Source organism: Pongo pygmaeus, chromosome 1 (genome assembly GCF_028885625.2).
Source record: "Pongo pygmaeus isolate AG05252 chromosome 1, NHGRI_mPonPyg2-v2.0_pri, whole genome shotgun sequence".
Taxonomy (NCBI): Eukaryota; Metazoa; Chordata; class Mammalia; order Primates; family Hominidae; genus Pongo; species Pongo pygmaeus.
The window spans coordinates 78,550,594-78,575,620 of NC_072373.2; the positions used below are offsets into that span (position 1 = coordinate 78,550,594).

General features: G+C 40.7%; 1 protein-coding gene, 1 long non-coding RNA gene and 1 other non-coding gene across 20 annotated transcripts in view; 1 reads left to right on the forward strand and 2 right to left on the reverse strand.

Moving 5' to 3' along the window:
- PRRC2C (proline rich coiled-coil 2C) overlaps window positions 1-12,388 on the reverse strand; it is a 108,281-nt gene extending 95,893 nt beyond the window's left edge. For 13 of the 18 annotated variants that reach the window (XM_054481941.2, XM_063648755.1, XM_063648775.1 and 10 more), the window contains exon 1: window positions 12,155-12,388. The gene's annotated coding sequence lies outside the window, so the exon portion shown is untranslated. The remainder of the gene's footprint in view (window positions 1-12,154) is intronic. The other 5 variants (XM_054482820.2, XM_054482277.2, XM_054482026.2 and 2 more) reach the window with 3 other exon arrangements.
- LOC134737806 (uncharacterized) lies at window positions 12,373-15,301 on the forward strand. The gene is made up of 2 exons (XR_010123111.1): window positions 12,373-12,606; window positions 14,454-15,301. It is a non-coding gene; the product is annotated as an uncharacterized LOC134737806 (long non-coding RNA).
- Window positions 15,302-15,911: 610 nt separating this feature from the next.
- Window positions 15,912-16,014, reverse strand: LOC129024076 (small nucleolar RNA U13). Its single transcript, XR_008497024.1, has one exon. It is a non-coding gene; the product is annotated as a small nucleolar RNA U13 (small nucleolar RNA).
- Between the last annotated feature and the right edge of the window lie 9,013 nt (window positions 16,015-25,027).

Here is a 25,027-nt window from a genome sequence, read left to right on the forward strand (position 1 = left end):
GAGGCTACAGTGAGCCATGATTGTGCCACTGCACTCCAGCCTGGGGGACAGAAGGAGACCTTGTATCCCCCCACCGCCCCACCAAAATCTGAGCTCTAAAGATATAGTATAACGTAAAAATACCAGATTAGGGCCAGGCGCAGTGGCTTACACCTGTAATCCCAGCACTTTGAAAGACGAAGGTGGGAGGACCACTTGAGCCCAGGAGTTCAAGACCAATCTGGGCAACATGGTGAGACCTCATCTCTACAAAAAATAAAATTTAGCCAGGCCTGGTGACACATGCCTGTCTCCCAGATGCTCAGGAGACTGAGACAGAAGGATCGCTTGAGCCTAGGAGGTTGAGGCTACAGTGAGCCATGACTGTGCCACTGTATTACAGCCTCGGCAACAGACAGAGTCAGACCCTGTCTCAAAATAAATAAATAAAAATAAAAATAAAAACCAGATTAGGACTAAGAAGGGCTTACAGCCTAAATCACTGAAAATTACCAATGAAGAAGCAATCTTAGAGAAGTAAAGTAATTTGCTCAAAACACACAGAGCTGGAAAGTGGTAGAGTCAAGATTAACTCCAGGCTGACTTCAAAGCCAGTGTCCAACATAATCTCATTATTTAAAAAATCAGGATTGAACTTTCATTTTAAGAAATTAACAAACTGAAATGTAAAACAATAAATGTCACTTAAGAGACCCTAAATGATTCATGTTTTCATTATCAAACGTATTGCATTACAATATAGAATAAGACATCAAAGATAAAACACAATAGCAACAAAACACAGCAACATCTCTATTAACAAATGTATTGGTGGGGCATGGTGGCTCATGCTTGTAATCCCAGCACTCTGGGAGGCAGAGGTGGGACGATAACTTGAGCAATGGAGTTTGAGACCAGCCTGAGCAACATGGAGAGACCTTGTCTCTACCAAAAAAATAGCCAGGTGTGGTGGCACATGCCTGTGGTCCCAACCAGGAGACTGAAGCAGGAGGATCGCTTGAGCCTAGGCGGTTGAGGCTACAGTGAGCCAATGATTGCACCACTGCACTCTAGCCTGGGTAACAGAGTGAGACCTTGTCAAAACAAAACACACACACACACACATACATACACACACATATGCCCCAAATGTATCGATTTGCTGCTAGAAATGTCATTTTGTAGTACAAGTAAGGAATAAGAGCTTGTGAAATAAATTTAAAGTTCCTGGTGATGACGGGGTCTAGACAGCAGCCATTAAAAACCAAGCACAGAGTGCGTGTGTGTGCCTATGTGCATATTATACAGAAAATAATAAAGTAAATATGGTAAAATATTAACAAGAGGGGAATCTGAATGATGGAATATGTTAATTCTTTGTATTATTTTTGTAACTTGTAAAAAACATAAGAATCAGGCCAGGTGCAGTGGCTCACGTCTGTAATCCTAACACTCTGGGAGGCCAAGGCAGGTGAATCACTTGAGGTCAGGACTTCGAGACCAGCCTGGCCAACATGGCAAAATACTATCTCTACTAAAAATACAAAAATTAGCTGGGTGTGGTGGCGTGCACCTGTAGTCTCAGCTACTAGGGAGGGTGAGGCAGGAGAATTGCTTGCATCCAGGAGGCAGAGGCTGCAGTGAGCCAAGATAGCACCACTGTACTCCAGCCTAAGCAACAGGGGGAGATCCTGCAAAAAAAAAAAAAAAAAAAAGGCAGAAAAATCAAAGCTCTAAAAATTGTAAAGGGGTAGGGGTGCTGATGGACTGATGGGTGCCCCCCTGACACTCATATGTTGAATCCCTAAATCCCCTGGGCTGATATTTGGAGACGGGGCCTTGGTGAGGTAATTAGATTTCGATGAGGTTGTGCGGGCCATGAGGGGATTAGTGCCCTTGTAAAAAGAGATACCAGAGCTTGCTCTCTTCTCCATTAGAGAATACAGTCAGAAGGTGGCTGTGTGCAAGCTAGGAAGAGTCCTCACCAGAACTACTATGCTGGCACCCTGATCTCAGACTTCCAGCCTCCAAAACTGTCAGAAATAAATTTCTGTTTTTTAAGCCATCCAGTCTATACTATTTTGCTATGGCAGCCTGAACTATGATGAGGGGAGACTGATGCATTAACTTCAAAAACCAGAATTTTGTTTATCACTCAAATTTTAACTAAATTGCCCATTTAAAATAAAAAAGCCCAAATATTCACCACACTCCTAGTTCCAAGTGAATCAGCATCCACAAAATATAAACCTTAAAAAAATTTAGTCACTTCCTTCCCTCAATCCACTTGATTTTTTAAACAGACTACTGAAAGTACTAGTCATTTACATACTTCTCCTTAAATAAACTTAATACAAATGAGAATCACACAATGTTTGAAGTAGAAAATCATTTTATATTTAAAAGAATGTAGTCAATATGAAATAATTTAGCCTGGATATGTTGGACCCTGTCCTTTTCCATGTCAATAACTTGAATAAAGACTCGGAAAGTAAACATGGCATATGAAATAATATATACATCTGAAGGAGTACCAATGTATTCCATGACCAAGATTTTTAAGGGTCTTAGAATGCTAGGCAGAATTAAACAATTAGTTATACAGTCATATTAACAGTTCAGAAACTGGATTTCATAAATGCAGAATACAGACCCAAACTGTCATGTGAAAAAGGTTCTAGCTGTGACAGCTAGTAGTGTGACAATACTGCTTTATAAAATTTTAATAGAAATCTAATGCGCAGATTTGGAGTCATAACAGTTCCACTGAATTTTATGTTTGTCACACTATGTTTAGAGTATTATGCTCAACTCCAGGCTTCATGAAGACAAACATTAACAAACAAACGACTGAATGCAAAGGAAAAACTGTTCAGTTTATCTATAAGTGAGTAAGTTACATTAAACTAAAACTTATAGCATTACTTTAACAATTTGCCAAATAACCCAAAGAGCTGTGAAATAACGTGTAATTTTGCTGAAGCACAAAATGTAACTAACATGCCATGAGGTATGCATCTAGAAAATAAACCTGGATATCCCTCACCACTCCTAATGCTGAGACCCCAAGCCCAGAGCTTTGTTTTCTTTTAGGGGATACAATAACCCTTACAAAGAGAAATTCGTTTCTTTCTTGAGGGAGGGGGGCAGGGTGGGGAACAGCAGTGAAGACGAGGCCAAATCCTAGTGTAGATCATGGAAGGAGAAAGTGAAGAGGTTTGATGCTAAATATGGAAATTTGTAAGATCTTAGGATATATGCTTTGTGAATGTTAAGGGGTGACTGTAGTGACCTACTAATCATCAGATGGATCCAAGCAAAAGCAAGGTAAGCCTGTCAGAAATATTATAAAGATAATTCTTGCTTTGAGTAAGAAGTTGAATTGGCCACTTATAAGGTCTCTTCCATTTCTAGTAGTTAAAATGAACTAGTAATTCTAAGGTCAAATATTTTAAGAGTACATTTGCCACTATAATAGTAAAACTGAGAATACCACCATATGTTGAATTCTTTTACTACAAATAGCAGTTCAGCAAAAACATCCAAAATGGTCATTTTTTAAAAAACAAAGTGTAATATAAATAAATCTGTTGGAGTTCTAATCAGGATAGTGGAAGGGCTCAGGCTGTTCTTGGAAACTGAAACATGTGAATTAAGTTTCCGGAGTAGGATAAAGCCTTAACAATCAGAACAGAAATGTACCTATCAAATTTTCTGTACTAAAAACTGCTGTCCTTAAAAAGTACAGCTGTTCTGTCTACCGATTACTTAATGAGGTGATTGCCAAGGCATTCTTTTTAACAACTTATGGATTTTAAAATTGTTAAAATTACACAACTGTTTCTCTTAAAACTGTTTTTGTTTAAATTCTAGCTCTAATATTTAGTAGCTAGGTGACAACAGGCAAATTACTTAATCTCAAATTTTTTACTTCCTCACCTGGGTGGGCTATAATATCTACTCCAATACTATTATAAGATTTAATTAACGAAGTGTGTATAAAGCTCTTAGAATAGTGTAAAGTCCATAACAAAAGCTTATTAAGTGGTAATCAATATTTGCAAACTAATATATTAAAAAGAAAAACCCAAGTTCTTCTCTTTTTTTTGAGACAGAGTCTTGCTCTGTTGCCCAGGCTAGAGTGCAGTGGTAGGATCTCCGCCTCCCAGGCTCAAGCAATTCTCCTGCCTCAGCCTCCTGAGTAGCTGGGGTTACAGGCGCCTGCCACCACAACTGACTAACTTTTGTATTTTTAGTAGAAACGGGGTTTCACCATGTTGGCCAGGCTGGTGTCAAATTCCTAACCTCAAGTAATCTGCCCACCTTGGCCTCCCAAAGTGCTGGGATTACAGGGTGAGCCATCGCTTCAGGCCCAAAGCATAGATAATTTCTTAGTCAACCTTTATTTATTATTTTTCTTTTCAAGAGTTTTACTCTATCACCCATGCTGGAGTGCAGCAGTGCCATCATTTTGCAACCCTGAACTTGAGCTCAAGTGATCCCTCCTACCTCACCCTTCTGAGGAGCTATGACTACAAGTACATGCCATCCCATCCAGTTAACTGAACTTTGTTTTTTGCAAGGCCAAAGTATGTTGAATGTTATGGGAGTGAAAGAGAAGTACTTGCTCCAAGATGCTCATCTAGCATCATGAATTATGGTTAATCTTTCGGATGACCAAAGGGTTGCTTTTAAAAGTCAGAATATTAATTTTAAATTTTTTAAGTGTAGAGAATTGGTTAGCATCCCTCCGTATCATTGGCTCTCTTCTTCTACCACTGAAATATCCAATCTTAAGACATGTAAACCTATTTCCTTCCTTCTTTCTCTCCTTCCTTCTCTTATTATTTTATTTTATTTTATTTAAATTCCCCAGCCAGTCGCGGTGGCTCACGCCTTGTAATCCCAGCACTTTGGCAGGGCGAGGCAGGTGGATCATTTGAGGTCAGGAGTTCGGGACCAGCCTGGCCAACATGGTGAAACCCTGTCTCTACTAAAAATACAAAGATTAGCCAGGCGTGCTGGTACACACCTGTAATCCCAGCTACTCGGGCAGCTGAGGCAGGAGAATTGCTTGAACCTGGGAGGCAGAGGTTGCAGTGAGCCGAGATCGCACCACTGCCTCCAGCCTGGGCGACAGAGAGAGACTCTGTCTCAAAATAAATAAATAAATAAATAAAATAAAATAAAAATTCCCCTACCCTCTTGCTTTTAATAAGAAACAGGGTCACCTTAATGTTGTCCAGGCTGAAGTGCAGTGGGTATCCCAGTATCGATCAGCATGGGAGTTTTAATCTGCTCTGTTGCCAACCTGGACCAGTTCACCTCTCCTCAGGCAACCTGTTAGTCCTCCACTCCCAGGACACCCTATTGATGCTGAATTTAGTGCAGACACTCAGTCCATATGTAGAACATAGTGCGCTACCCTCCACAACTCCTGGGCTCAAGAGATCCTCCCACCTCAGCCTTCCAAGTAGCTAAGACCACAGGCACATGACACAACACCCAACTCCTTCTTTTTCTTTCTCCTACTTTCATTCCTTCTATGTTCAAGTTTGTCATAAACATAACGGTATAATCAAAATATTTTTTCTTTCTGATCAGAAAACAAATCAATCAGCATGGGTAGGCAATTCTTGGCTTTTTCCATCCCTCTTTAATAGTTATTTCTTCAAGAGAATTTCCCTGTCTCCAAAATGCCAGAAGACTCTAGTTCTACAATTGGGAGATGTTTTATCTTTCTACATTCTGTATCCTAGTTGTGGTGGGGGCTACAAAAATCCATAGATACTAAAACTTACAGAACTGTACACCACAAATCAAATTTCCAAATATAAACTTAAAATTCACCTGTCTAAAGCCTCCTTTGTTTTCAATGTCCTCTGTTTTCAAAATAAAATGCCTCTGTTCCATTTTCCTAACCTTCAGAAGTAACTGTGTACCTTCCCTATTGTGCTTCTTCAATTAAGAGCTATAAAATTTATATAGCTTTAATTATAAAACCTAACATTAAAAAGTTACTTATATATGAAACTACCAGCCACACGACCAAAAATCTAAATTTTAATTTAAACCCCAAAATTACAAAGTTTTTGGGTAAGATTAAATTGTGTTAAGTATTGTTTTACTTTTATCACTCTTCTTTGAAATACGATAAACTATGATATTTAATATAGTTTCTTGATTAATAAAAATATTTAATAAGCTACAATACAGATCTTTAAAGTACACTGGATAAATTAGAATTCTGTACTTGCCCAACCACCTAACCCATCTCGGCAAAATGTTCAAAGCTTTTTGTTCCTTAGTGACCATTTCTCCAATTTCCCAATTGTTTTTGATGTTGTTCTAAATGTATCCTTAATATGTCTCCTTAAGGAGTCTTTCAGAGCATCCATTGCTCTCCATAGGGCTTTTATGTAACTAGGAAAAATACATCCTTCTGGGGAAATACAGACATTTTTGGCAAGGAGCTGATGCCTTGGAGACAGAAGTGGAGGAACAGTTTCCTCTGGGAGGCCTAAGCTAGGGCACAGGACTCTGTAAGCAGAACACAGGCTGACTTGTTGCTTCCTTCAGTCCAGCATCTTTGGGCAGTACACAAGCTACATAACCATATATAGCAGCCCTGTACCTTCAGCTTGTTAACTGGCATACAGGGAAGAAAAAATGAATTATTAACTTATCTAGATACCCATTCTCCAACCACATACATGCATACATCTCTTATCCTTCAGACTCAAGATTTATTCAGAAGGGATCTTCCAACCTTATAGGGAACCTATCCTCCCCTTTATCTTTAATTTTCCCTTTTCGTGGTTCTCTTTTCTGCTTTAAATATGGTCAAGACTCATGTCTTGATATTGTGTAATATCAAAGAATATTAAATTCAGAAGATATATAGAAATACATAAATGCAATCTTTGCAATAGTCCTCTGAGATAGGGGAAATGGATATTATCCTTATATCATAAATCAATATATTTAAAACTTAAGCCAGGTTAACTTGCCCCAAAATTAACAGCTGGCACAAAGTGACAAAAAGGACTAAACCTAGGTTTTAAAACAATTAGTCTAGAGTCCACTTTGAGTATTCAATATATCTAAAAATCAAGAGATTTTCCCTCTTCCCCCTTTTAACTTTTCACTTTTGTAACTTGACCTAGATTATTTCAAGGTCACCAAGGATATCACAGCCAAATCCAAAGACTACTTGTCACATATTTTTCTGAACTCTGCTACATTTAGCTTTAATAATCCTGTTTTTAGATTATTCTCTTTTGCCCTGATTTCTATAGTGACTTCCTTCTTATTTTGTCTTGTTCTTCCCTTGCCATAGACTGTCCTAGACATCCTATTACATTTCTCTATCTAAATAAAACTACTCCTTTGCAGTTTATCATGAAAATGGTTGTCTCAAGTATGTAGTTAAGACTCTAATTCATATCTCTATTCCTGTAATGCTGCCATTTCCTATTTTATCAATCTATTCCATTCCAGGCTTTCGACCTTCATTAACTGTACCTGTTGCCTGATCCTATCCAGTATTCATTTCTTATAGCAGTAATGTCCCAAAGGGTGGAATACAAAGACTGGTAGTATACTGGATGATTTTAAGTGATCCATAGAAAATTATGTAAAATCATGCTTATTTTAAAACATGTTGGGGGGAAGCTAACGCCAAATAATCATAAAAATTTCCTTTTAAACGGCAGGATGCAGTGGCTTACGCCTGTAATCCCAGCACTTTGGGAGGCCAAGGTGGGCGGATCATGAGGTCAGGAGTTCGAGACCAGTGTGACAACATGGTGAAACCCCATCTCTACTAAAAATACAAAAATTAGCCAGGCGTGATGGCAGGCACCTGTAATCCCAGCTACTCAGGAAGCTGAGGTAGGAGAATCACTTGAAACCAGGAGGGAGAGGTTGCAGTGAGCCAAGATAGCGCCACTGCACTCCAGCCTGGGCAACGGAGTGAGACTCCATCTAAAAAAAAAAAAAAAAAAAAAATTCTTTTAAATTCATTTAATTAAAAGACAGCAAGTTGAATTGAAGAAAAATATTAAGTAACAGGCAGATGGTTTGAGACGAAGCAGAAATTGTGAATGATTTAAGTTTGGAAAATACTGGCCACTAGGAAACCCATGTAGTTGAGTTAGGCACTCAGGCTCTGGATCAATAATTCAAATGCCATTTCTACCACTTAAAAGCGAAGTAACTTTGAGCAAATTACTTAAATCTCTTCCTTTTAGGCTTTCTGCAATATGGACTTAAATAGATCATTCACAAAATAGTCTTAGTTTAGTAACATGGCATAGTAAGTGCTCAAGAAATATTAATAATCACAATTATTCTTGATTTTTCTTAGCCATCACAGCTTCACTTATAATCAGCTAGGAACTCAATCTGTACTATCTGTAATTTTCTGCACCAAATTTCTCTTACCTTCTTATACACCTTTTTATCTTCTGGCATGAATCCAAAGACTACAAGATAACTTTTAACATTAATCCTTAAGGCTGTGAACACCTTGGGAGTGGACCAAATGCCATATTGCTCTGATTCACTGGGCCTTACAAAATTAAAAGAATCTTTAATCTTTGTTGAATAAGCTAAAAATTTTAAAAATCAGATGTAAATAAATCTCACAATGCATATTATTTAACACAAACTCTTCGAAGTTACCTGTGATACTATTCTTAGAGGTAAAAGAAAAAAAACCTGACAGTGTTTTCTTTTGCTCCAATAATATACTTATCAGTTAATCTTGTAGGTCTATTCTTTTGTGTTTCTCACCCTCATTCATTCAATAACATAAACTCTAGGTATACGCCAACCACCATACAAGGTGATGAAGACATGGAAACAGTCTAGTAGAGGAAAACAAACTAATATTAGAACACAGAAAATAGAAAAATTACCAGATAGTATGTAGTACGTATTGCTATGTAGTATGCTACATACATAATACCCAGTAGTTTTTTTAACACTAGATGTGCTCCTCAAATGATATCCCATCTTCCCTTAATGTTGAGCACATAGCAGCACCACAGAGGGTGAGTATATCACACTGACTATAATTCACATAATAATTTCATTGCAATCTTGTGTTCAGACTCTTAGTTATCAGCTAATCATGTCTGCCAATCAGATAAAAATTTCCGGTTGAAACTAAGTAACAGTCCTTGTTTGACTGGATTTGCCAGCAAATACATGTAGTCAGAGGCCCCAAAACACGCTTTCTGATAATCTGGAGGAAAATAAGGACTAGAAATGTAACTGACAATGCTGGGAGCAATGGTAGGCACTTCTAATCCCAGCTACTTGGGAGGCTGAGGCAGGAGAATCTCTTGAGCCCAGGAGTTGGAGGCCAGCCAGGGCAAGAGAGTTAGGTCTGTCTCTTAAATAGAAAATTTACTAAAGTTACCCTCTCTATAGAACGCTTTTATCCACAAAGGTGTTCTGGCTCATGCATCAATGAGATTAGCGAGGAATTTAAAATGTTATGACTCACAAAACTAGCACAGTAACTCTCAGACTTGTAAGCAACAATTAACATAGACTGAGATAAGCTTTCATTGTGTTGTCCTATTCATAAGATGACAAAATCATGCTTTACCGAAATGAAAGTGTGTCATAACTCAGACACAACTTTTGTATCTCCTTCACTGTAAGAATACAATTCTGTACTAACTTACGTAACATTTTACCAATGATCAATTCTTGTCATTTACAAATATGACATAAATGGCATCTAAAACACAAGTTACCTAACTAACAAACTGAAGCAGTGTTTAGGGGTGGCACTTGGAGGCAGACAGGGATATAATATAATCTTCAAAGACATTTTATCAGTAAAGAGGGTGGGGTGGGTGTAAGAAGAAGAGCGGGGGCTGGAATGAACCAGAACTTCTGCATTTTCAGCTACGAACAAGATACTCATCCCAGGGATATTTACTGTAGAGCATAAAGAAATCGCTAAGAAGCAAAATCCTGCATATAAATAGATATATCAGGGATAAGGGGAGGTGAAATTTTCTTATGTACCTGAAGAAATACATACATCACCCTGAGAATTTACAGATTATTTATTGCTTGGAAGAGAGTATTTTCTTCTACTAATATCCTACCATTCTCCCCCCATTATTAGTTGACCTTTTACTATGCACTAAGCATAGTAATAAGCCCTTTACATACATTATCCATTATCTTTTTTTACTCCTATAAAACCCTTTGAGAGAAGTCCTATTATCATCACCATTTTACAGATGAGGGAATATTCTACCAATAATATAGATCAGATGCCCAAATTCAAAAATTATATCTATGACATGGTAGAGTTAGTTTTAAGTTATCTCTAAGCACTCAAATAGAAAAGGACGCAAAAAAAATTAGCCTCTACCCCACCTCCAAAGTGGATATATTCCATTTTTACAACTTTCAACACTTTAACCTTAGCATGCAACAATATTCATATACTAGTCAAGCTAAAGAAAAACTACTAGTTAATGCTTTATCTTATTTAGTTACTGTAGTTTATAATTTAAAAAGCAGGTTGAAGGTTTAGAGCATCCCCTTTGGGTTCAGACAGTATGGAATTGAACCTACACAATACCACCAATAACTGCTATGTGACCTTGGTCAGCCTACTCTCTCAGATTTCATTTCCTCATCTGTAAAATGGGGATGATCATAATAGCACTTCCCTCAAAGGTCTGTTGTGGAGATTAAAAAAAAAATATGTACGAAAAGGGCTTATTACTGTGCTCAGTCTATAGTAAAAGGTCACCTAATGGAGAACAGCCACACATAAGCTAAGCAGAGCAAACAAAATCACTTAAAAAGGCTATATTCTGAAAATCCACTTACAGAAAAGGAGAGAATTACTATTTGACTACATGCTAAAGACAAAATTCAAGTTCAATTTATTCCTAATTTTTTAGGGGATCAATGCATTTGGGGTGAGCCAGAAAAGATGCTGCAGTGCATCTGTGACACACACCTAAAAATGGCTCCAGTCAAAGCAGCATCTTAATTACCAATATGGGAGGTGAAATCTAGTTTTGAAAAATGCTGGAGTTAGGCTTGGTAGGTGCTTAATATCACCCTATTATTTTTATTTGCAGGAGTAAGCTATTAAGTACTCAACAATCAAAAAATCCTCCGATTCTTCTGGTGCATTCCAAATGAAAATCTTACAGCAGAGCCGCCTACTGTACAATTCTAAGTACTCTAACGAGGTATGAATCTATGAACCCAGGCTGAAAACCAGCCAATGCGGAAATCCGGGTAGCTTTATAAGCCAGCAAACATCAGGCATGTGAGACCCTCAAAAGATCCCAAATAATGTCAAAACACACATACATTCCTTTAAATTAAAGGTACTCCTCTCATGCAAAGGAAAGAAGACTATCAATGTCGCTATTGGCCCCATGCCTTTTTCTTCAGTCCTAAAACGGGGCCTTCACCCTAACACCACCAATATCAACGCTATCTCAAAGACAGGGAGCTACCGAGATTCACCACGCAAGTTAGAGGATGGAGCGGCCTAGAGTGTGAAAAGACTACCCAAATCCTCCTCTGGAGTTGGGCAGCACTTCCCTAGCGGAAGTAGGGTTGGTCTGGATTCCCCGAAGAGCCTCTCATCTAACCAGGTCTTTAATCCAGACCCTCCCATACATTGCTCATTGCAAGTCTCACCCTCACTACACAGGAAGAGGTAGACAGTGAAGGCCCCGGCTGAGTCCTTCAGTTGGTTTGGGGGAACGCATACCCGACACTAAAAAAAAAAAAAAAAAAGAAAGACTGCACGTCCGCCAGTCCAGGAAGACGGAAACCCCCTTCGCTTACCCGGCAACATGCGTAATCCCCTCGCAGGGCCAGGACTGGGGTCTGGGTGGGAGCAAGACAGACCGGTCCAGAACTCCCGCTGCAGACCACATGGGGCGGGCCTGACTCCGGTTTCCCGCTCCCCAAGCTGGAGGCCGACTTCCCCAGACACAGAGATGATGGTAACCAAAGAGAAGGGAAATGCCCGGACCCAAGGCCCTCTCCACGCGGCCCCCTAGCCTCCGGGCGCCAGGGTCTGGGTGCGCTCCCACGCCCCAGGCCGCACTCTGGCCGTTCCCGACGGGGCCCTCTTTGATCGCGGCCCCCACACCCTCGCTTTCCTTACCGGTCAGGGTGAGTGTCAAGTTTGCGCACTTCGAGGGTCTCCGCCGATCTCTGATCGAAAGAAGGCGGAGGGAAAGCTGGGGTTAACGGGGTGGCCGGAAGGGCCACCGGACTGGAAAAGCCGAAGCTGCGGATGGACAAACCGCCAAAGCACTTTCGCAGCTTCCCGAGAGGGAGCGAGCGAGCGAGCGAGAAAAAGAAGCAAGATGGCGGCTAGCCAGCCCCTACGTACTACGTCATGACGCTAAGTACGTAGGGCAAATCTCCGCAAGACCACACTCCTGCGCAGAGACGGCCGGATCACGTGAAGCCTCCGTGGCGGCCCAACCCCGGCAGAGGGTGCTGGCGCTTCCTGCTGGACGGAGGGAGTTTCTGCAATCAGAGTTATCTTTTCAGGACAAAGCTTGGACCTGAGACCTTTCCAAGAAGTCTTGAATTGACCACGTTTACAAGGTGATAATAAGCCTCAGTGAAATGAGCACTCTTATGTCTGGTGGGTGGATGTGTAAATGGTTGAACCAGCAGTTTGCCAGTATGTTCTCAGTGAATTTGGGGCAAGCTGAGAAGTCTTGGTGTATTGAAAAGTTATCACAGAGAGTGAAAGTAAAACTAGTGTGAGGAACAGAGTAGCATGGGCTGCTGAGAGCACTTTTTAAGTTTCTGATTATGGATGTGAGATAAGCCATTCAGTTTATTTATATGATCTCTCCAGCACAGTGTTCAGCTCCGTTGAATATTAAGATTCACCCATGCTGGCTTTTACTAGGCAAGTGTAACATAGGCAGATGAGTGTATCTGGAAGTGGGAGACTACAATGATGATAATATTATGTCAGAACAGATGGCGAATGTTTAGTAAATGGTATCTTTTGTCCTCTTTGTGAACTACGTATGACATATTTAAAATTCAAGGATTTCTTACCACTTCTGGTCTGAACGATCTTCCTCGCCAGTAGCTGGCGTATGTCCATGGAATTGTCACTGTAGCAATGTTAGAATAAATGAACTAATAAAGAGAGGTAAATTATGAACACCTCCCTCCCCACTAATATTAATTTGAAGTAGAAAAGTCTGGACTTGCTTGGTGGCTCATGCCTGTAATACAAATACTTTGGTAGGTCAAGGCAAAAGGATTGCTTGAGACCAGGAGTTCAAGACCAATCTGGGCAACATGGTGAGACCCTACCTCTGCAAAAAAATTAAAAAGAAAAAAAGCTAGCTAGGCATAGTGGCACATGCTTATAGTCCTAGCTACTTGGGAGACTGGAGGCAAAAGGATCACTTGAGCACAGGAGGTTGAGGCTGCAGCGAGACTCTTTCTCAAAAAAATAAAAAAGAAGAAAGGAAAAGAAAAAGTTTTTCTTATTGATACAGGGTCATTGTCAGGGGAAAGCCTACTGATCATCCACAAGAGGACAAGGAAGCATTACTTTAGTGAATTTCTTCAACCTTCTAGGATCTGGTCTATAGTGTCCTGGTCACAGAAACATCTTTCTTTGTTTTTTTGGAGGCAGGGTCTCACTTTGCTGCCCAGGCTGGAGTGTAGTGGCATAATCACAGCTCACTGAAGCCTCAACCTCCCAGGCTCAACCAATCCACCTGTCTCAGCCTCCCAAGTAGTTGGGACTACAGGTGTTTGCCACCAAACCTGGCTTTTTTTTTTCTTTTTTTTTCCAGTAGAGACGAGGTCTTGCTATGTTGACTGGGCTGGTTTCCAACTCCTGAGCTCAAGCAAACCTCCCGCATTGGCCTCCCAAAGTGCTGGAATTACCAGCATGAGCCACCACGCCCAGCCAAAACATCTGTCTTGAGCAATGGAGAACAACTTCAGCAATCAGATGAAATTACATTAACCAAGGTCGTAAGACTGACATGTATGGTCGGGCGCGGTGGCTCACGCCTGTAATCCCAGCACTTTGGGAGGCCGAGGCGGGCAGATCACAAGGTCAGGAGATCGAGACCATCCTGGCTAACACGGTGAAACCCCGTCTCTACTAAAAAATACAAAAAAAAAATTAGCTGGGCGTGGTAGCGGGTGCCTGTAGTCCCAGCTACTCAGGAGGCTGAAGCAGGAAAATGGCTTGAGCCCAGGAGGCGGAGCTTGCAGTGAGCCGAGATCCTGCCACTTCACTCCAGCCTGGGCGACACAGCGAGAGAGCGAGACTCTGTCTCAAAAAAAAAAAAAAAAAAAAAGACATGTATTAAATCATTAATTTCTAAGAGCTTTAATTTATACACCTGAACACTCAACAACTGCAAAGCCAATACTTTTTTTTCTTTTTTTCTTTTAATTTTTGCCAGAAACAGAAAGTCTCCGGTGTGCCAGCATGGATCCAAGGTGCTATCTTTTCTTGAGTACATTTTCTCATTTCCCTCCACTCCCCTCCCCTCCCCCCCCTCCCTCCTTCTCCCCTCCCCTCCTCTGCCCTCCCTCCCTTCCTTCCTTCCTTGCCTGCCTGCCTTTTCTTCCTTCCTTCCTTCCTTCTTTTTTTTTTTTTTTTCAGATGGAGTCTCACTCTGTTGTCCAGGTGGCGTGATCTCGGCTTACTGCAACCTTCACCTCCCAGGTTCGAGCGATTCTCCTGCCTCACCTCCCGAGTAGTTGGGATTACACAAAGGCGCCACCACGCCCAGCTAATTTTTGTATTTTTGGTTGAGATGGGGTTTCGCCATGTTGGCCAGGCTGGTCTCAAACTCCTGACCGCATGTGATTCGCCTGCCTCAGCCTCCCAAAGTGCTGGGATTACAGGTGTGAGCCACTGTGCCTGGCCCCCTTGAGTGCATTTTCTGTGTAGCCAAACCTACTCAGGAAACCAAGGCATTATCGGAAGATTGCTTGATGAGCACATATTCTGAACAAGTGGAGTTATATGTATAGATTTTCTTGAGTCATCTATCTTCACAACAGGACAATTTTGTCGCAAAGATAGAAGTTCTCAATTTCCAATGGCTGCAGTTTTCCGCATTGATCTCCAGTATAGTGGGGACATCCTGCTGAGCTGTTTATTTGTGCTCCTTGTCTCCTTAGCAGCACTTGGAGGGCCACTGGCCCTAAAGTGCACCCTGTACGTTACTTTCTCTGTTTCCATGGCTACCCAAACCTCTTTGCAATATTATTTCAATAAAAATCAAGTTACAGTTAAATCAAACCAGTTTGTGTTTTAAAGGTGACTTTGCTTATTTCCGCTCCTAGCTATGTATGTGATCTTAAAAGTTTAACTTTTAGAGAGCAGTCTTACTGCCTTTGTTTCCAATTTATTGGGGAAAATGTGACTGAAGTCTCCTAGTTCTGGTACAATATCCAAAGCCAACTAATACTCTTTTATAGTTTACTTTGACTTGGATTGCACTTCTCCTGACACTCCACCATTGTAGACAAATTTGTTATAACAAAAATGTCTTCATGACAGATTGAATGAAAGCTTTTCATTTAATTTATAACACTTCTATTTAAACAATTTTAGGGTAACATTATCAAATTTCCAATTGGTGGTGTGGAATCAGGCAAACTAGTTTCTTACTGAAAACAAATTCACTCTCCAAACAATATGACGTATTTTCTTTGTGATTGTCCAGCCTTATTTGCTAATGATTTAATGAGTTTCTACCCTTCTCATTGTGATTGATTCCATAATCCTGTAGGCACTGAAATTTTATGGTAGAGTAGTTAGAAGCAAAATGATCAATGAAAGTATCATACTTTATTAGTAGTAATGTTCCTTTTTTCTCTCTTCTTTGTTTACAATTTTTAAATTTTCACATCAGATGGGTAATGGACCACATCATAACATGGTTTGAGGGCGGCACATCTCATACATTCATGTGAACACCAAATCATTACACTTATGAACTACAAAAGGATCAGCAGTTGTGTTTCTTAAGTGTTTAGGTGCATTTGACAATTTTGTTTTCTTTTTATCAATGATCCAGCAAATCATATTTAGTTAAAAACTATGAAACATGATAAGCCTGGTGTAAAGAAACCAGAATACCCAAATACTGCATGAAAATGTAATCTCAGTTTATAAACATCAACAGATGTTGTACATTTGCTAATAAAGATAAGAAAAATGTTGCTAGTGCTTCAACAAATCACCTTTAGGGGGGTGTGGTCCAGAAAAAACAAAAACTAAGAAAAAAGTGGGCCAAGCATGGAGGCTGACACCTGTAATCCCAGCACTTTGGGAGGCCGAGGCGGGCAGATCACCTGAGGTCAGGAGATCGAGACAATCCTGGCTGACACAGTGAAACCCCGTCTCTACTAAAAATACAAAAAATTAGCCAAGTGTGGTGGTGGGTGCCTGTAGTCCCAGCTACTCAGGAGGCTGAGGCAGGAGAATTGCTGGAACCCAGGAGTCAGAGGTTACAGTGAGCTGAGATCCTGCCACTGCACTCCAGCCTGGGCGACAAAGCAAGACTCCTTCCCCTCCCCTCTCCAAAAAAAACCTTTGGCCAACTTGTGAGAGGCTATATATTGAGTACATTATAATGTTTATATTATATGTTATATATAAAATTTTACATTATATATAAAGTACGATAAATTTTTCATTTATTTATTTTTTTGGAGACGGAGTCTCACTCTCTCACCCAGACTGGAGTGTGGAGTGCAGTGGTGTGATCTTGGCTCACTGCAACATCCGCCTCTCAGGTTCAAGCCATTCTCCTGCCTCAGCCTCTGGAATAGCTGGGACAACAGGCGCATGCTGCTACACCTGGGTAATTTTTTTTTTTTTTTTTTTTTTTTTTTAGAGATGGGGCTTTACAGTGTTCCCCAGGCTGGTTTCGAACTCCTGAGCTCAGGCAATCCACCCGCCTCAGCATCCCAAAGTGCTAGGATTACAGGCGTGAGCCACCGTGCCCGGCCAAGTAGGATAAATATTTTATTTTATTATTATTATTATTTTTTGAGATGGAGTCTTGCTCTTGTCACCCAGGCTGGAGTGCAGTGGCGCAATCTTGGCTCACTGCAACTTCTGTCTCCTGGGTTCAAGCAATTCTCCTACTTCAGCCTCCCGAGTAGCTGGGATTACAGGTGCCCGCCACCACACCCAGCTAATTTTTGCATTTTTAGTAGAGACGGTGTTTCACCATGTTGGCCAGACTGGTCTCAAACTTCTAAACTCAGGTGATCCACCCGCCTCAGCCTCCCAAAGTGCTGGGATTACAGGCGTGAGCCACTGCGCCTGGCTGATAAATATTTTTATTACCAGTCTGTTTATTGACTTAGCAAACACTTTTTATAATTGAATAAAGGGGACAGTTTGGCTAAAAGTTGTATTTATTTGTTATGTCATAAATTAATGAAGTCTGGATTACCTGGTATTTACTGTCCACCAAAAATTTTCCCAGAGTTTTCTTAGCTGACAGGAGAAACTAAATTCTTACAGCTATGGATTCCAAGTCAAGAGGGTGCTGTGTTGTCAATAAGCACAGAATATCTGGAAGATTTAGTCCCTCATGGAGCTGCAGGAAGAAGGGAGGGAAAGAGGGGAGAGACGGAGAAAACAAACTTTGCTGTCTCCCATTTTTGCCTTAGGCTGTAGGTTCACCTGAGTCAGGAAACGAGTAGCGATAAAAGGCACTGATCTGAAGAGGAAGAGCACAAAGGGAAAAGGGGTCACAACAAAGGCAGAACAGGAAAAGCTTACAAAAGGAAAATAGCCAGGTGGTAATTGAAGATACAGAAAATTGTAATTTCTTAATTTTTTAGGCCAAAAAGCAGATCCTTGAGATATTACTAATGAATATGAATACAGTGCTCAATAATTATTTCTAAAATTGTAACTCTGGCTGTGGCTTGTAGCATTTCTTAAAGTATACGAGACTTTTTATGTATCTGCTGCCCAACCAATTGGGTATATGTATAAATAAAACTATCCGATTTCAAATATTTTATTGCTTCATAGTAATTAAGAGAAGTATGATTGATAGTACTTTTTTTGGTTACCATTGGGACTAGGTATTTTGAATAATTTTTAGGCTTGTGGTGGAAGACAGAATTTCATATGTTACAATGCCACCAGTAGCTTGTACCTAGTTTGGTTATGTGGTTGGTTGGTTTCTCTTTCTCTTCTCTAATTTTTTTTTTTTTTTTTTTTTTTTGAGACGGACTTCGCTCTGTCGCCCAGACTGGAGTGTAGTGGCATGATCTCGGCTCACTGCAAGCTCCACCTCCTGGGTTCATGCCATTCTCCTGTCTCAGCCTCCAGAGTAGCTGGCACTACAGGCTCTTCTCTATTCTTATTTCTGCTGGGGTTAATTAAATGATTGTTTCAGAAATATTTCTATGAGTTGCCAAGAGCCTCAGTGAATAATTGCTTCAAATGGGAATTAGTGCAATTCTCTAGAGGTTGGACCATTGATAACTTCATAGGGCACGGTCTTGATAGAAGAGAGAAAGGGGAATAGTGATTGAAAGAGAATTGAGAAAAAGCATCTCAAAGTATTTAACAGCCTTGGTGAATTGCAGTGAAATGAAACTCTTCATTTCAATATTCCATAAAAAACAAAAAACAATATTCCATATTACCTATGTATTAGCCAGGTGTGTGCCTATAATCTCAGCTACTTGAGAGGCTGAGGCTGGAGGATCTCTGGAGCCCAGGCGTTTGAGGCTGCAGTGAGCTACGATCTTGCCACTGCTTTCCAGCCTGGAAAACAGAGCAAAACTCTGTCTAAAAAAAAAAAAAAAAAGTCATGATATATCAGGCTACGGAAGACATAAAAATGAATAAAACAGTTTAAATTCCTGTTCTCAGGAGATTCTATTCAAGTGGGATGAGAGTGGGGTGAAATTATAAGTAATTATGATTAAAAGTGACATATTAGTCAGGGTCCTCCAGAGAAACAGAACCAATAGGATGTGTAGACCAACAGGCTGGAGACCCAGGGAAGAGACAAAGTTGTAGTTTAAGTCAAAAGGCTGCCATACTTAAGCATTCCTTTGGGGGAGATCAGTCTTTTTTCCATTAGGCCTTCACCTGATTGTATGAGGCCCACTCACATTATGGAGGTCAAAATACATCCATTTACAGTTAATATAATCACCCCCCTACCTCCTCCCACAAAACAAAAACACTTTTATAGGCCAGATGAAGCGGCTCATGCCTGTAATCCCAGCACTTTGGAAGGCCAAGGCAGGGGGATCACTTGAGGTTAGGAGTTTGAGACCACACTGGCCAACATGGTGAAACCTCGGCTCTACTAAGAATACAAAACTTAGCCATGTGTGGTGGCGCATGCCTGTAATCCCAGCTACTTGGGAGGCTGACGCAGGAGAATTGCTTGAACCCGGGAGATCGTGGTTGCAGTGAGCCGAGATCAGGCCACCACACTCTACCCTGGGCAACAAAGCGAGACTCTGTCTCAAAAAACAAACAAACAAACAAACAAAAAGCACCTCTTTTATAGAAACATTCAGGATAACGTTTGACCAAATATTGACATAGTAGCCCAGCCAAGTTGACACAGAAAAATAACCATCACAGGTGATAAATTCTCTGATGAGAGAATTAAAAGTGCCATGTGAGTCCAAAGGAAGGCACCTAACCCAAATTTCCAGGGATGGTGGGGGTCAGGGAATGTAGCCATAATAGATCTGTTGCAAGTCAATATGCAGGGTTGCGGGAGAGAAAGATTTAATCATAGGGCTGTGAGGAGTTTAGGGCTTGGGTTTTTAAGGGTTTCAGAGTGGGCTGAAGTGTAGAGATAGTTGATTGGTTGAAGAGTGCAGAGTAAAGTCATGGGGCAGGAGATGAAGAAACCATGTTCTCATGCTGACTAGGCTGCTCTGTGGAGATCTTTAAACTAGTTGGTGTCAGCTGTTCTGTCTGGAATTCAGGATCTGTTTAAGCAGTTTTTTGTTTGTTTGTTTGTTTGTTTGAGACAGAGTCTCGCTCTTGTCACCCAGGCTGGAGTGTAATGGTGAGATCCCAGCTCACTGCAACCTCCGCCTCCTGGGTTCAAGTGATTCTTGTGCCTCTGCCTCCCAAGTAGCTGGGATTACAGACGCCCACCACCACACCTGGCTAATTTTCATATTTTTAGCAGAGACAGGGTTTCACCATGTTGGCCAGGCTAGTCTCGAACTCCTGACCTTAGGTGATCCGCCCACCTTAGCCTCCCAAAGTGCTGGGATTACAGGCGTGAGCAGCCATGCCCGACTTTAAGTGGTTCTTAAAAGCCCAGTGATTTTAATGTTAGAAATCTATCTATAGGAAAAATCAAGATGCAAATGGTCAGTATCTAGTGCTATGCGACTTTCACCTACAAGGAAGTGGGTCATAGTGCAGTCTGATTAATGCTTATGACTACATTTCTGCCCAGAATTAAGCCCCAACAGTTTATAGGAATTAGATACTCATGTGAATATATGTTATGAGTGAGGGTGTGTGTCTGTATGTGTGTGTGTGCAGATATGACAGGAAGTGATGGGGCAAGTTTTGGGGAAAGGGAGGCAGTTAACTTGCACATAGTGAAGGGTGAAGAATGTTTCAGGCAGAGAAACCAGCGTATGGAAAGATCCCAAAAGCCAAATGGAGCATGGCATGTTTGAGGATTTTAAAAAGCATCTTGATAGCTCTGTTGTTCATAAAGTAAAAGGGAAGAGGTGGAGGGAGGAGAAAGGTGAAAAAAGGGGCAAAAAAGCAAAACTTCAGAGATGATCAGAGACCAGATTGCAAAAAGTCATGTAAACTGACTTTGTATGACTGAGGGCAATAGGAGCCAATGATTAGGTTTAAACTGGGATATTACGTAACCTAGATAAAATGTGTAAGTTTTATGATCTCACATAGGAAATACAGCTTAATATGTATTATTCCTTAGTGACTTTTTCTTTCAACAAGTATTAATTGAGTATAAATTATGTACCAATGATTGTGCTAGCTGCTGGAGCTATAAATGGTTAGTGTCTGAAACCTTTCTTTAGCTGAAATGTGAAGAATGGTTTGCCTGGCACAGGAGCAGCTCTTTTAGGGGCTGTAATGATAATCCAAGGAGTAGTGAGAGGAGGCTTGAATCCTGCAGTAGCGGTTGAGAGAAGTAGGCAGGGCTGGATTGTTTCCTCAGATTGTTTTTACTTCCACAGAAACTCCATCATTATTCTCTTAAGAAACTAGGGAGTTATTCTTGCAATGGTGTGATTTCAGAAGGCAAGCATTCTAAAACCCATTTGTGACCATTAAATGTAAAATGTATTTATTTTGCCACCCAGGCTAGAGTGCAGTGGCTGATCACAGCTCACTGCAGCTTCAACTGCCAAGGCTCATATGATTCTCCTGCCTCAGCCTCCCAAGTAGCTGGGACTACAGGTGTGTACCACCTTGCCCAGCTAATCTCTTTCTTTCTTTCTGTCTCTCTCTCCCTTTCTTTCTTTCTTTTTCTTTCCTTTCCTTCTTCTCTTTTCTTTCTTTTTTTTTTGTAGAGATGAGGGTCTCACTATGTTGCTTAGGCTGGTCTCAAACTCCTGGGCTCAAGGGATCCTCCTGCTTCGACCTCCCAGAGTGCTGGGATTACAGGCATATGTCTAGCTGCAAATTTAAAATTTTATTAACAAGCTAGTATAGCACTTGACTGATGGTTGTGGGGTTTTTTGTTTGTTTGTTTGGGTTTTTTATTTTATTTTATTTTGAAACAAGGTCTGGCTCTGTTGTCCAGGCTGGAGTGCAGTAGCACGATCTTGGTTCACTGCAACCTCCTGGGCTCAATTGATTCTCCTGCCTCAGCCTCCCAAGTAGATAGGATTACAGGAATGCACCACCATACCCAGCTAATTTTTGTGTTTTTAGTAGAGATGGGGTTTTGCCATATTGGCCAGGCTTGTTTTGAACTCCTTGGCCTCAAGTGATCTTCCCGCCACGGCCTCCCAAAGTGCTGGGATTACAGGCGTGAGCCACCATGCCTCCCTTGTATTTTTATAATATGTAAACTTGTTATCCATTTGAGAAATAAGGGTTCTGTGTTTCAGTGAGAGAACCACCAACTGTGGTGGACACTGAGATGTGCTGCCCAGTCCCTCCTGGGGAAGGAATAACTGATTTTAGAGTTCTTGGGAGTGCTGGGTGAGAATGGCCCTCTTTGAGACTAAGCCTTCTTTTGAGATTGCCTTAGCTAATGAGAACCACCTTGCCCAAGGTCACAACTCTTTTCAGAGGCATCCACCATCTAAATGACTGATTGGTGTGAGGGTACAAAGATCTGGGCCTTTTATCTCATCTGAGGACCATTATGAAGGGTGACTTCAGTTTCAGAACTCCATGTACTGTTGGCAAAAGCCTTCATTGGGACTTATCATAGATCAACCTCTCAGTCTGTCTGATTCTGCTTCTCTCTCCTCCTTTCACCTGGTGTTCCCCAAAGCATGCTAGTTAGTGTTCTGCATGCTAATTTGACTGTTACCCCAAGGAAGCCAGCCTGCAATACCATCATCTATCCAGTTTGCTCAAGCCAGAAATCAGGAAAATCCACCAGATGTCATTATCTCCTTTATTCTGAAAATCACTATATCTAATCAATCGCCAGGTCCTTATTTTTTTTCCTCATTCCAGTTAACATCATTGTAATCCAAGTCACCACCATATGTCATTTAAGTAAACTACTAAGGTCACTGCTATTTTGTTTTCCTCTCTTTACCTTTGTCTTTATCAAAGTGACTTATTTTTTCTTAGAATTTTATTATGCTGAATTGATTTGTTGAGGTATATATGACATCCAGTATGCTGTGTATATTTAGAGTATACAGGTCAGCCAGGTGTGGCAGTGCACACTTGTAGTTCCAGCTACTCAGGAGGCCAAGGTGGGAGGATCATTTGAGCCCAGATATTTGAGACCAGCCTTGGCAACATAGCAAAAACCTCATCTCAATTTAAAAAATAATAATAAATTAAAAATTAAAGTATATAAGTTGATAAATTTTGACATTTTGGTGTGTCCCTTACCCATCTTTCCAGCTTCCCCTGGCAGGGTTCTCTTTTTTTCAGCCAGGCAGGACTGGACCTTAAAACCGAGTTCTGTGATGCCTTGCTTCTCGTGCCTCAGGGCCTTTGCCTGTGCTCCTTCCTCTGTTTCTACTGCTCATTTTCATCTGCTTTTATCCCTGCATTTGCATCATCTTAAATTTTCTCCAGGCCTGATCACAAAAAGATATGAATATTTAAATGTAATATTTATTTAATATGTATGTTTAAAGTAATTGCTAAGTAATGTTTATTGAGCGCTTACTTTTTGTTAGGTTCTGTGCTTTTAACATTTTATCTGGTAAGCCTCACAAAACTTACGATTTGCATTATATCCCTTATTTTGCAGATAATAAACTGTTCCTTCCCCCAAATCATGAAACTAGAAAGTAGAGTTGCTGGACTTAGGATTCATCTACTTGCTGAATCCTTAGACCTGCCAAAGACTCTGCTTTCACCAAAACTCTAATCAGCCTCCTCTGAGTCTTCTGCTTGAATAAACCTCTCTGGGCTTCCCTCTCTGTCCTCATAGAATCCAGTTTGAACAAAAATCCCACTAAGTCAATTTAGTGAAAAATTCCCCACACTTGGTATCTCATTACCCCCATATCTTACCACTCTAGGCTAACCTCAACAGTAATACTATGAAGTCGATTTAGCTAGAAATCCCCTTATCCTTGATGTTCCCTCTAAGTAATTTTCCAACCACTGACTGGACTCCCATGTCGCTACTTGGTTACAAATTTCCCTTGTTTTTGTTGGAGTCAGAGTTGAGTCTAATCTCCTTCCCCCACTGCAAGACCTCATTACAGTTGTTTCTATGCCCATTGCCACGGCCCTCCTCCAAGAAAGTCAGCTTTACTGTCTTTAACAAGTGTCAGAATAATCTTTTCTTTAACAGACCAAGATAAGTTACTGGTTACAGGCTACTGTGTAACATCCTACAGTTTTCCTTCATAATACTCATTGCTGTAACTATTAAATGTCTGCCATGTGTGATCTGTATTTACATCAGGGCCTAGTGCACAGTAAAGGCATATTTTATATTTCTTGGGTAGATATTGAATGGATAGTCACTTCCATTGCACTTGCATGCATAATAGGTTAGTGACAATAGCTTGGGTTCTGAGTCAGGGAAGTTCAAATTCAAACTGTGCCAATATATAACCTTTAGCTGGTATTTTACCTCTTGAGCCTTTGTAGGATTTTTTTTTTCTTTTTTTTAACCTGTGAGATAGAGATAATAATACACCCCACACCACACCTCTTACAGAATTGCTCCAAGGAATGAATTAAAAGATGTCAACAAAGTTCTTAGCATAGGATATGACACATTTTTTCCTCTTTCCAACATTAAATGTAAAAAGTATTCAGGGGCACTGATACGGTTTGGCTGTGTCCCCACCCAAATCTCATCTTGAATTGTAATTCCCATAATCCCCATGTGTTGTGACAGAGATCTGGTGGGGGGTAATTGATTCATGGGGGTGGGTTTTTCCCGTGCTGTTCTCGTGAATGCATAAGTTCAGGAAATCTGATGGTTTTATAAAGCGCAGTTCCCCTGCACACTCTCTCTTGCCTGCTGCCATGTAAGACATGGCATTGCTCCTCCTTGCCTTCCGCCATGATTGTGAGGCCTCTCCAGCCATGTGGAACTGTGAGTCCATTAAACTTCTTTTTCTTTATAAATTACCCAGTCTCAGATATGTCTTTATTAACAGTGTGAAAATGGATTAATACATGCAGGTATCAAATTTTATAATTATTTTATATCCTCTACTATGCCTGGGATATACAAAGTAAACAGTACATAGCAAGATAAAATTTTTATTTATTTATTTCTTCAGACACAGGGTCTTGCTCTGTCACCCAGTCTGGAGTGTAGTGGTACAATCGTAGCTCACTGCAGCCCCAATG